This window comes from Macrobrachium rosenbergii, chromosome 40, assembly GCF_040412425.1.
Source record: "Macrobrachium rosenbergii isolate ZJJX-2024 chromosome 40, ASM4041242v1, whole genome shotgun sequence".
Taxonomy (NCBI): domain Eukaryota; kingdom Metazoa; phylum Arthropoda; class Malacostraca; order Decapoda; family Palaemonidae; genus Macrobrachium; species Macrobrachium rosenbergii.
In genome coordinates this window covers 5,192,968-5,205,504 of record NC_089780.1, presented here as the reverse complement: position 1 = coordinate 5,205,504, position 12,537 = coordinate 5,192,968, and positions in this window count along the sequence as shown.

The following is a 12,537-nucleotide window of genomic DNA, read 5'->3' as shown; positions in this document are numbered from 1 at the left end:
CCATTTCCAATATATATTGGTCTCCTGGTCTTTGCAAAAACCAGGAAGCATCAATTAATTGATACATTCCATCACCATGGAATCAGCATCAGCTATGATAGGGTTCTGGAATTGGCTAAAGGGTTATGAGAAGCAGTTGTAACAAGGGCTGTGGAGGAAGAAGTGCTTTGTCCCACTACACTAAGAAAAGGGCTCTTTACAATTTGTGCTGTTGACAATCTGGACCATAATCCAAGTGCCACAACTGCACAAACATCCTTCCATGGGACAGGCATATCTGTTTCAGCATCCAAGCACTGATGAAAAGGTTGAGGACAGAAACTTGGCCCAAATCATCCCAATTGGAACAAAGTCAAAAAAAGTACTTTCTCTTCCTGAATATTACACAAATGCAACTCCTGCTCACTTTAAACATGAGAATCCCCTCCCTTCATTCACTGGAAGTGCAGGACACCATAAGTGTAGCTGCAAAAAGGAATACCATGGCAGGTGCGAGTGCTACAAATCTGGACTTAGCTGCACAGCTCTCTGCAGCTTCACTTGCTAAAACTAATTGATACACAAAACATATTGGTTTCTCCCAAGAGATACAAACTTTTTTATCTTTGGTGGCCATTTTGGAAATATGGTGTTCATATGGGGCCATATTGGAAAGATGGGTTCACTTTATCTCTTCATGACAGTAAGAATGCCAAAATACAAATTCTCAATCATTATATGGACAGCATGCAACTTTTAATAGGCTTATGAAATGAAAATATTTGAAATATACAGCAAATTTGCTGCCACTTTGGAAAAGTGTCAGCCATCTTGGAAATAGCCAAATACTGAAGTGGCTGGAGGTTGATTTTGATTTATTGGGATAATAAGAGTTCTCATGCCAAATCTGTTGCTTGTATCACCATTTGCACTTTTTTCCCATTATCCCGCTCCACTATTAGCCTAAATTCTTGAATAATAATTACTAAGCATAGCCGTGACAGTAGTTCTCTATTGTGCTTGACCTAGTTAGTTAGTTATAAATGATTTGTTTAACCAGACCTCTGAACTCTTTTAGGGTTCTTCTCGGCCTGGGAGTGCTTGACCTAAGCCTTGCTATTTACTAAAGGCCAGTATTTCCTTTGAATGGATTTTGTGATACATAAAGTTCCCCAGTTATCCTTAATATCAGGGTTCCTTTCAAGTGTGAAAGGGAATACATTTGTGCAGATCTACTTCTCACAGGTATTTGCGATATCACAGGTGTTGAGAACATATACATATGGTACAATAATTCCAACAATTAATTATGATGTTCCCACTAATGTAGCCTATAACCTTGACTTGGTGCTAGGAAACAGACCAGGTAATCAAAGTCATGTAATATATAGAAATGCATTGTATGGATATCCATTTAATTGTGTCTTAATTAAGTTTAGAAGTATTTGTGAGCAAGTCCTTTTAAGGCAATGTTATAGCAGTAATTGTGAAGTAATACAACCCATTGATCACATGACCAACAGCATACTATGGTCATGTACTTGTCGCCATGTCAACCTGTTTTAATTTGAAGTGTTTGCTTCCTATACAGTGATACAGGTAACTAACACTAGGTAGTTTTTAATAAACACTTGTTCCTCTTATTACTTTTGGGTTGCTATTTCGCAGGACCCATAGATCACCTGCACCGCAGCAAATTGCTGTCTTCTTTTTTCTTGTGGAAATGGCTCATAACTACCTGCCATGAGCCAGCCCATGTAGGAATAAAGGAGAATTTAGTTGGTTGCTGGACATGTATGAAATATGCATGCTCCTGGCAGTAGTTTAAATGGTGGAAGAGCTCATTTTAAGCTATCTGTACGAGTCACAGGTTTCAGTAGGAGTATGGATGGAGGACACTACATCATTCCAACAGAACTCCAGCAGTGTATGTTTCCATCCCTCTCTGAGCAGAATCCACATTAGGATCATTATTCCAAAAGCAGTGAATTCTAGAAACTCCCACTTCAACTTCTCCGATGGAGACAAAGACACATTCCTTGGGAGAGATATCACTAATACCCAACATGAAGTGGATATAGCCACTGAAATTTCCCTTCTGAATTCGGAAGACCTAGGGTACAGTCACATGCTTTAGCCGTTCCAGTCTTTGTTTGTACAAATCATAAAGTTCTACCATTGTAAAATAGCAGCACCATCTGTAGCCAACTGCTTGTCTCTTATGTACATCTCAAGCTCAAAAAAAGCATGGGCACATGCCTCTTGTCTGTACTGCACATAATCATTTCCAATTTTGTGGGAATTTAGCCAGGCCCTTTCCCTGTTGTACACACCTGTCAGACAAGATGGGTGATACATATGGTCCTGAGAAACAATAACTCCAGCACTAAGCTTGGCCAGAAGTTTCTCATCTAGTAGGTTGGTGGCACATCGTGGCAGCTTTTCATGTAAAGGCAATGTCATAGCCAATCGTAAATCTTTGATTGGTGCTAGTTGGTGACAAATAAAGCATATCCTTCTTTCTCAGTCTTAGATTCTTCTGCATCTTCTTCATCTGCCTTCTGGCTACTACGTTTGAATTTTGCTGATGGGGCATCATCATCTTTTTTTGTCTTACACAATGACTTCCATTTCCTTTCTAGTTTTGTTGTTTTGAACTTCAGCATACATGATTCATGATATGTTGCCTTGTTATTTTCAAAGGTCTGCAGAATTCCATCAAGTCTTTTGGGATGAAATGGTATAGGCATTGCATTTAACTTATAGAATTCAGGAATGTTTGTAGTAAGGGTAACATAGCCAGCACCAGATGCATCAACTAGTCTTTCATGTGTGTCCTCTTGGCACAAGCAACACAGCTTCCAGTTAGTCGTACTATCTCCCTTCAGGAAAGACGTTGACTTTCAAGATTGTCCTGCCATTGCTTTTGTTCTATAGGCTGAGGGTTTATCCTTTTACCACCTATATAACATATATGCACTTTTGGATATGGGATACAACTAGACTCAGATATGTCATAATCCTACCCCTAGCCCGATCATTCATCCAATGCTATTTAATTCCTATGTGATCTGTACACCATCTAGAAGACTAAAGCCCCATCTTCCTTGGCTCAGCTCTCCTGCGCTGGCACATCCTGCCAATTCAGGTGTAGCTGTTTAACTTTGAAGTGGGCTAGCTAAACAGCATTTGGGAAACTAATAATAAATCTCTGCCATTAGCTAGCACTGAACCCCATGCTGAGTTTCACACCTATACACTGTAGTGTCAAACAGTGTGTCCTGGTAGTACACTGACACTACACTATTACACTTTTACGTTAAGCTTATTATCCATTTTTTTTTTCCTAAATGAGGATGAAAATGAATTAACTGGGGATTAATTGATTTCTAATCTACAAAAAATGCACTGATCAGGGTGAAGTTCCCCCAAATCCGTGTAATACCCAACCTTTAGCCTCATATATGAGCTTAAGTACCAATTTTTGGCATTTTGGCAGAAAAATTTTGATATAGTGACAGCCATCTTTGATATTTCTATGCAGAGAAATGATGTATCTACATACATAAAGGCCTTTTTTTAATATTTCAATATAAACTGGGAGTGACTTAGGGATTTGAATGTGATTAATCAATTAAATACCAATATTCAAATATCCACAGGACGCCATTTTGAAAACCTGTCGGCCATCTTGGAAAATGGCAAAATTTTGTGTGGCTGGAGGTTGATAATGAGACAAAGGGACAAGAAGAATAGTTGAGCCTTGGCAAGTTTCATGCTTGTATCACCATTTGCACTTTTCCCATATTTTTTTTGTAGTTACCTGCTCCACTATAACCTGATTTACCCATTCAATAACCTCAAATTATCTATCAGTGTTAAGAAAGTCATTGACTAATCAGTTTCAATAATAAAATTTTTTAATATTACATTATTGCTAATTATTGCTTTGTTGGGAAAAACAGCATGGCAATTACAGTGTAGTCTAGAAATCTAATCCCAACTTCTCAGCTTGCAGGAGACCTATAGATGTTGCCAGCAGATTATGGATAATGCTGGTGGCCACTCTCTCGATCTTTATTACCAGGCAGTCCAGCTCAAATTCCTCCCTGCCAACACCACCTCTCTCCTCCAGCCTATGGACCAGGGCGTGATCCGTGCCTTCAAGGCACTCTACACCCAGAACTCCCTCAACCACCTTGTAAATACAATGGACACTGACCACGAATTTACGCTGAAGGAGTATTGGTGTCGATTTATGATTACCACATCTGTCTGTCATTGACCAATCTTTGAATGACATGAAGAAGGCGACCCTTAATGCCTGCTGGAAGAAGTTGTGACTGGAGTGTGCTCACTATTATAAGGGTTTCTCTCCCGAAAAAATTCAACATTTGGCCATTGATAAGGCGGTTCAGTGGGTGACGATTCTTGGTGGAGAAGGCTTGAGGACATCACCCTGGAAGAAGTCGGCACCTTCATTGATGCCCACTCTGACCCCATGACGGACCAGGATTTGGAAGAGCTGATGAAGTCTGGCAGCGAGGAAGAAGACACGCCAGGTTCAGGGGAGGAGGAGGAGGATGAGGATGAGGGCCTGTCTTCGAAACGTGTCCCAGCTTAAGAGGATAATTAAGAAGCGCAGGATACGGCTTTGTTATGGAGTCCTTATATGGAATGCTCCTTAAGTTCTCAAATGCCCTTGATGTGGCATTGGTGCCCTATAATCAAGCCCTTATCAGCATGAAGAAGCAGCGACAGCAGCTGCCTATTACTATATTTATTAAACGTACGAAGAAAGACCCTCCAAAGTCTCCCCAAACCCCTGAAGAAGTGCCTCCCCAGTCGCCTAAAGTAGTGCCTCCTCAAGCGCCTGAAGAAGTGCCTCCCAAAATCCCTGACAAAATGCCTCCTGAAGAAGGGGAGGCACCCTCAGAGGACATGTAACTCCTCTGCTTTGCTGTGCAGTCATGTCTTCATCATCATTCATCGGACTGCACAGCTAATCGATCATCATCTTTAATCAACATTCATCACTGGTGAGTACCCGTATGATTTATGTAATCTTAACCCTTAAACGCCTGTTGGACGTTTTAAACATCGTCAAAAATTGTCTGTCGAATGCCAAGTGGACGTTGCAAATGTCGACTGAAAATGCTTTTTTTAAATATTCGCGGAAATATAATTATAGGCCTAGTTTGCGGAAGATTTCAAATCACGCCTTGGCGGATGCTGGGAGTTCACGGATCCAGGTGTTGTGTTGTTTTTGAGCATCACCCAGACGCCAAGATGCGCGAATTCCCTCCTACTCATGCCAGATAGCATCAGCGTCGGACCTTGCGGGAGCGATATTTTGACGCAGACGTGTTTTGCAGAACTTTGGCGAGTGTTTGCGTATTCGTGCTGCAACAGGACGTTTGTAGATATGTCACAAAGCGTCAGGACCGTGAAAAGGCGCATACTGCCTGTCGGAAGTGAGCGTGTGAGGCGAGTTTTAGACTGGGATGCTGGAGAAGGACCCAGCAACCAAAGTGAATTTTAACATTCAGTCAACTTTGACTCGACCGAAATAATCGAAAAACGCATCCGTAAGCCATAATTATTACATTCGAGTAACAATCAATCATTTACCTTCATTTTGCAACAAACGGAAAGTCTCTAGCACAATATTTAGAATTTTGGTGAATTTTTGAAAAAAAATTTTCCTTCGCTCCACGCGCGCGAACTCCGCTGAAAATCCTGTCATTTCTTGCGTCAGCTTGCCGTAATGTTTTCGTCGTTTCATATTATTCGTTACATAAAGTGTTATACATCAAAATGTGCGCAATTTCATGTAGAATACAACAAAAAATATATCATTCCTTTAGCTCTTCACAGTTTTTTAATATTTACATCGAAATCACGATAACTGACAAAATTTTAACATTCGGTCAACTTTGATTCGACCGAAATGATCAAAAAACGCATCCGTAAGCCATAATTATTACATTCGAGTAACAATCAATCATTTACCTTCATTTTGCAACAAACGGAAAGTCTCTAGCACATTATTTAGATTTTTGGTGAATTTTTGAAAAAAAAATTTTTCCTTCGCTCCGCAAGCGCGTACTCCGCTGAAAATCCTGTCATTTCTTGCGTCAGCTTGCCGTAATTTTTTCGCCGTTTCATATTATTCGTTACATAAAGTGTTATACATCAAAATGTGCGCAATTTCATGTAGAATACAACAAAAATATGTCATTCCTTTAGCTCTTCACAGTTTTTAATATTTTCACGAAATCACGATAACTGACAAAATTTTAACATTCGGTCAACTTTGATTCGACCGAAATGATCGAAAAACGCATCCGTAAGCCATAATTATTACATTCGAGTAACAATCAATCATTTACCTTCATTTTGCAACAAACGGAAAGTCTCTAGCACATTATTTAGATTTTTGGTGAATTTTTGAAAAAAAAATTTTCCTCTCCGCTGAAAATCCTGTCATTTCTTGCGTCAGCTTGCCGTAATTTTTTCGCCGTTTCATATTATTTGTTACATAAAGTGTTATACATCAAAATGTGCGCAATTTCATGTAGAATACAACAAAAAATATATCATTCCTTTAGCTCTTCACAGTTTTTTAATATTTACATCGAAATCACGATAACTGACAAAATTTTAACATTCGGTCAACTTTGATTCGACCGAAATGATCGAAAAACGCATCCGTAAGCCATAATTATTACATTCGAGTAACAATCAATCATTTACCTTCATTTTGCAACAAACGGAAAGTCTCTAGCACAATATGTAGATTTTTGGTGAATTTATGAAAAAAAAATTTTCCTTAGCTCCGCGCGTGCGGACTCCGCTGAAAATCCTGTCATTTCTTGCGTCAGCTTGCCGTAATTTTTTCGCCGTTTCATATTATTCGTTACATAAAGTGTTATACATCAAAATGTGCGCAATTTCATGTAGAATACAACAAAAAATATATCATTCCTTTAGCTCATCGCAGTTTTTTTTATATTTACATCGAAATAACGATAAATAGAAAAAAATCAACCTTCGGTCAACTTTAACTCAATCGAAATGGTTCAAAAATGCAATTGTAAGCTAACTAACTTACAGCCTAGTAATATTCTATCAATTTCCTTCATTTTGGCATAATTGGAAAGTCTCTAGCACAATATTTTGATTTTTGGTGAATTTTTGAAAAAAACTTTTTTTTACGTCCGTGCGTTACGAATTCATGCATCATTTTGTGATAATATTTTCTCTGTGTTGCTTTAATCATTTTACAATCTGTTATATACCAAAATCATCGCAATTTAGTGTACAATACAACTAAAAAAAATTAACTCATTAGCTTCAACCGTTTTCCTTACAGCGCGATTTGTATACAATTATATACGAGTTTTTTTTTGCTGTCATATATTCCAATATTTATATATGATATTTTTTTTTATTTCTGATGGTTGCATACTAAACTTCAGGCAATGAGAAAGGGAGACGTTTTTGAAAATAGGGCTTCGGCGTTAAAGGGTTAATATGTATGTAGTTTTAAATTTTTAATGTGCATATGTGTTTTTGTTCTCTCTCTCATGAATTACGTTCATATCAATGTTTCCCCTGTAAAAGAAAATGGGATGGCTTGAATAGTAACTGTATCAAAGAAAATGTGTGCGCTTGAATATGTAAGCCATACAGTACGTACATTTTGAAGGGTAAAATGTTTAAGATGACTTTGAAATAACAATATCATTTTAAGAGATTAATACAGTACTGTAATAGGATAATAGTTTAAGGTATATTTGATGTAGGATGATAGTTTAAGGTGTACATGTGGTGTTTGAATTTTCAAGATAAGAGGTTATAAGCATTTTTAGATGGGAGGGGTTTTAAGTATTCAAGGATTTTAACTATTTACGTCGGGTTGTGGTATGCATACCCCATGAATACGGAGGTGACTGTATTTCTTATCAAAAATTGTCACAGGATATAAAACATGGGTTCATCACTTCAAACCAAAGACAAAACATTAGTCCGTGGAATGGTGCCACCAAACGTTACCTTGGAAGCAGAATAAAACAGCACCTTCAGCTGGCTACAGGCTTCTGGGACCCTGAAGGGTTATTCTGACTGACATGCTCCCTCATGGTCAAATGGTCAGTTCTAAAGCCTATTGTCACACTTTTAGGAAGTTGAAGAAATAATTCCTGGGTGTTCATCATCACAAAAATGTGGACAAACTTCTTGGACCTCACACCTTCTGACTTCCACCTCTTGGGACCTCTCAAGGATGGACTCTGCAAGAAGCAGTACAGCAACGATGAGGAAGTTACTGATGTAGCAAGAAGTTAGCAGACACAGACCAGTAGAGTGGTGCCAAGAGAGCATACAGGCTCTTACATTTAGGTGGCATAAAGCCAACGACTTGAACAGAGATTACTGTATGTTGAAAAATGTTATTTTCATGATAAAATTAAGTTTCATATATACTTACCAAGTAATTACATAGCTATAGTTCTACCTTGTGCGGCAATACCGCGCTTTGATAGTTAAGTGTAGGTGACAAGCCCTGCCCATCAACAGGAGTACTGGAAATGACTTAGCAGAAAACCTCATTCTGTTTGTGTCCTTATGTCCATGGGAGGGGAGGGGGGAGGGCACCAATCTGTAATTACTTGGTAAGTATATATGAAACTTAATTTTATGAAAATAACATTTTCATACAAGTAACTTGCCAAGCAATTACATAGCTGAATCCCACACTGAAATGGGGAGGAATACTTGGACATATGCTTCGGAAAATCGCCCACTTAGCCTGGAAGACATGGCTAGTAAGTCGACACCTGCATCTTGCAATAGCCTATAGACATGGTTTTTAGGCGACGAAGTCTCGGGAAGTCCATCCACAACCGTAGCAGGCCCTGGAACCATTCTTTCATGGGCCAGAATGAGGCTATGAAAATCATCGTAACATTGTAATGAGCGCAAGACTTGTTCAGCACTTTCCTGACCATGTTGAAGGGCGGAAAGGCATAGCCCAAGAGGACTCCTCAACCTAGAACCAAGGGGTCTGAATAGAAGTCTAAGTCTGGGCTCAGAGGATGAAAGTCTTTCCTTCTGAAAGTCTACATTCGAACTGCCAGCTTGCCAGTCTGACTTGATTACTGGGTGTATGGGAAATGTGCAGGTGTTTGGCTGTTTCCCTGTCCCAGTTGGCCTAGAGGAAGAATTGCAAAACTTCTCATGAGAAGTTACCTAACTTGGCAAATGCCTTGACAGACAACAGTCTCCAGTAGGCTCATCCACTGATGGGCTGAGCAAGACGAAGGGGCTAGAAAATTGTGGACCGTCTGAAGGCAGCTGTTGATTCTCTTAGCAAACGGAAAAACCCAAAAAGTCCGAGAGTTGAGACTCATCCCCAAGTAGAGGAACACTTGTGACAGGGCCAACTGGGACTTCTGAAGGTCGGTGATAATTCCCAGTTCCTGAGAGAGAGATGTAAAAGTCCATGCACTTTTCCTTTGAAGGGGACCGAAGAGGCAAGTCGTGCAGATATAGACTGACGTTAATGCTTTATAAATGAAGTCTCTTGCTAGAGGAGCGAGGACTTAATTGAACACTTGAGGTGGCATAGAGAGGCTGACGCAAAGAGCCTGAAACTGGAAATTTAGCTTGGGCTGGGTGCTTGGGAGCTGGCGCCAGGCGCTCGGGCATGCTGGGGGCTCTGACTGCGGCGGGGGATTGGGTGGCACTGGACGCTCCAAGAGGAGACAGGCGTTTAGACGCTGACATGGGTGCCTGAAAGAGTGTCCTGGGAGACGAACCTTAGATACTTCCTGGAGCCTGGATGGAAGGGAAAGTGGAGGCATGCATCCTGGATATCCAAGGTTATCATCCAGTTGCCCTGGTGAATGGATGAAAGGACTGACTGGTTCGTCTCCATCTGAATTTCGTCTGCTGGACGAAGAGATTGAGGGCGCTTACGTTGAGGACTGGTCTCCCAATCCTGATGATTTGGGAACCACAAACAGACAGTAGTAGAGGTCCTCCTGAGTTGATGTCCTCTCGAAGGATAGGGGACCTCCTCGAAAAGGGCCAAATGTTTTCCCGAGCCTCTTTGAGTAGGCCGTCAAAACAAAGGGAGAAGGGACCAAAGGAGGGCTCTCCATGAATGTAATGGAGAAGCCCTCCCACAGAATCTTGACAATCCACTGTTCTCTTCCTCTCATACTCCACTTCTCCCAAAGCTTGAGAAGACTGGCTCCCACTTGTGCATGGAAGACTTCATCCTCATTTCTTGGGCAAGGACTTGAGTTCCTCTTGATAGTTCGTTCCAAGTGGGACCAATCTTGCCCCATGGCATCTGTTGCCCATGCTAGAACAAAAAGGAGGAAGGCGATGGTTCTTTGAGCTGGTAAACAGGTCCAATGTCGGCCTGCCCCATAGTACTGCAGATTCTGATAGACCAGGGGATCCAAGGTCCACTCAGTGGGAAAGACCTACTATTTGACAGTTCAGCTTGTCTGTCTGAATTTAGTTTGCCCTGAAAAAATCGAGTGACTAGACTCACTCAATTTGACCTGTCCACAGTAGAAGGTCTCTTGGTGTCTGGCAGAGAGAAAAAGAGTGAGAGCCGCCTCGCTTCATATGTACGTTAGGGCTGTGGTATGTCTGAATGGACTGCCACTAGGGTCAAGAAGCACTGAAGCCCTAAGTGAATAGCTTTCAGCTCTCTCGCATTGATGGGAAGGTTCTGCTTTTCCAGAGACCAAGTCCTGCAAACTTTCTGGTCAAAAAGCAGACATTGAAGCAGGTCCTAGACTGGGCTTGGGCTTACTCCCATGAAAGTGATGTTGCTGGAGAGGAGAGAACGTCTCAAACAACTGCCGATGAATCCTTGGGTTGTTTGAAAGAATGCTCCAGAAGATCCTAAGTCGACTATTATTGAAGGTCTGACTTCTGGGTCTTAGTGACTCCTTAGTGGAACAGGAGCACCAAAAATCTCTTTCCTTCAAAACCCCCAAAGAGAAAAGAGCAACAAGTTCAAGAGAGCCATCCCTGATGGTTTGTCTACATGAGAAAAGATTCCTAGCCAGTCCGAGGCAAAGTCTTCACAAACCATTGCAATCTTCAATAATCTTGGCTAGCACTCTCACCATCCAGTCCAAGAAACTTCAAACTTCAAACAACTCAAAGAGATCTTGACAGGGAGGATCAAGTTCTGCCGACAGAAATGCCAAGTGTCAGGAAGAAGGTGCTTCCCCGGTGGCATAGGAAGAAACCTCCCACGGATTAAGCGCGAGGGAGGAAAAACGAAGGAAGCCTTAACTAGCTCCCTCTTAGCAGAAAACCAAACTTCAATCTTGAGTGCCTTACTTGAAGATGAGGAAAGCACCATGTGGGGAGCCTAGGTCTGTCATCTGGATGACTCCTCATCAGGAAGGTCAAGGTAGGCGAGACCAGGGCTAACATGAGCCAAAAAAGGGTAGGAAAGCTCGCCCCCAAATACTGAAGGAGAGCTGCAAAAGCTAGGAGACCCGCTGTCGCAAACGGGCGCTTGGCGCTTTGAGCAGGAGATTGATACTGAAGAGTTGGTGGGGTGCTTGGGAGCTGGCGCCAGGTGCTTGGAAGCGGGTGCCAGGCGCTTGGCAACTGGAGCCAAGCGCTTGGGAGCTGGCGCCAGGTGTTCGAAAACTGGTGGCAGACGCTCAGGTGCCAGCGTTGGGCACTTGAACAAAGACCTCAGGCGCCTGCAAGGGATTGTTGGGCACTTGGAGCCAAATATTGGTGCCCAAAAGAAGTACGCTCAGAAGAGAAATAATCTGGACTGTCCCATGTGCTGCAGGAAGGTTGAGGACTGGTCGGCTCCTTAAACCGCTATCTGGGCAGCAGAGAAGAGCAGCCAGCATCGCCTGCTTGCCTCTTCAATGGACGAGACAAATCTAGAAAGCCATGCAGTGCTTCCAAGATCGGGCTGGAGTCTTGAGAGTCGGACAACAACTGATGCACATCCAAAGAGATGCCTTTCCAACGGCTGTCTGTCAAAGCCTGGGATCGATCAACAAACTTGATTAAGGGGCCGACTATCCGTGGGCAAACCCCATCGCCCTCCCTTGGACCTCTGGTATGACTCCTTGACAGGGATCTTCATCCAGGAGAATTGGCAGGACAAGCAGTCACCTCCTCCACTTGTACAACACTCTCCTGTCAAGACACTTTTCCTGTGGCTGTCTGTCGATACCTGGGAACACGCAACAGGTTCGACTGAGGGGGCAACTACCTGTGGGCAAACACTGACCTTCCTTAGACCTGGGTTAATTTCTTGTTAAACCTAGACTTGAGACCAGCAATGGCAAGGGTTGGAAGGAAGGGAATCCAGGAGAGGGAGTAGGTAGATTAAAAATAAGAGGGCTAGAAGCAAGAGAAAAAAGGGCAGGAAGGGGGGAAGAAGGAATAGCAGAGTTATCTTCTAACCTAGGCTAGGGTAGAATTCTAGGCTAAGGGAAGCTTATTTCTTGGCTCTAGAGACCACTTTCCTTTCTATACCTCTCTAACTTGTCT